Source organism: Frankliniella occidentalis, unplaced genomic scaffold (assembly GCF_000697945.3).
Source record: "Frankliniella occidentalis isolate FOCC.00 unplaced genomic scaffold, Focc_3.1 Scaffold7, whole genome shotgun sequence".
Lineage (NCBI taxonomy): Eukaryota > Metazoa > Arthropoda > Insecta > Thysanoptera > Thripidae > Frankliniella > Frankliniella occidentalis.
In genome coordinates, this window is record NW_026267137.1 from 2,460,811 (window position 1) to 2,461,888 (window position 1,078).

General features: G+C 57.6%; 1 protein-coding gene across 2 annotated transcripts in view; it reads right to left on the reverse strand.

Moving 5' to 3' along the window:
* The window catches only part of LOC113206650 (myosin-IIIb-like), a 17,720-nt gene that overhangs the window by 11,505 nt on the left and 5,137 nt on the right, over positions 1–1,078 (reverse strand). The gene's annotated exons all lie outside the window — the stretch shown is intronic.

Sequence of the window (1,078 nt, forward strand, 5' to 3'; positions counted from 1 at the left end):
TTGGCAAAGACAGTTTTCCGGTGACGCACTGTTTCGGAGCCGCGGACCGTGCACAGCACACACTCTTAATCGTTTTCACCGCTTATGGGTCTGCGGGCCGGGCCGGGCTGGGCCCCACCTTAACCTTACAGCTTTCTTTGCTGCGGCTCCCGGCCCGGCCCGGTCCGGTCCGCCGGACTCCTCCCCGTATCTCCCCCCGATCGCACTGTTCTCACGTGAATATGCTCAGCGGTCACGCCCCGTACATTTACCGGTACACTGCGCCCGCACAACGAGCGCGCCCAGGGAAATTTGCCTACTGACGTTCGATTTCGAAACTCTTTTCGCCGCGCTGCCCCGACCGGAGAGGCGCGCGAGCGGCGCTGTGTTTTGACGGGCGCTTGTTGGGTGTTAGAGTCGACCGAGCTTACCTCCATGACGAACCACAGCTGGTCGTCCTCACGGCAGGCGGCGCGCAGGAGGTACAGGCCGCGAAAGGCCGGCAGGTTGGGGTGGCCGCTGAGCTCGCGCAGCACCCGGTACTCCTCCTCGATCTCCTCCAGGTTGTCCGCGACATTCTCCAGGATCTTGACAGCCACCCGCTCGCCTACGGTCACAGGTATGATATGGTCGTGAGACAAAGGGATGCAATTGAATTGGGAAATCGTATTAATTGTCTAGCCGCCAGAAAGCACATTTTAAAGTCGGAACTAAATTGTAACGACTGAAAAAAGGCATTAACACTACATTTCACACTTGCACGTGCTCGACCAGGAAGCTCTCGCACGCTCTTTGAGTGTATGGGGCATGAAGCTGGTAGTTAACACTAGGGATGAACCGCTTGCAACTAACTACATTACTCGTGAAAACATCGTTACCCGTGAGGTTGTCTTTGGCGTTGTACACATCGCCGTAGGTCCCCTCGCCGATCAGCTCCTTGAGGACGAACCGCTCGACGGGTGAGGGCAGCGAGTCGAAGTGTACGCGCTGGGACAGCCCGCGGTAGGTCATGTCTGTAAACAAAAGAGTTTTAATTAATTGGCTGAGCCACAGGGAGGTTAGCTTCTCGGTACTGGTGGAGGGGGTGGCGACCGGGGGG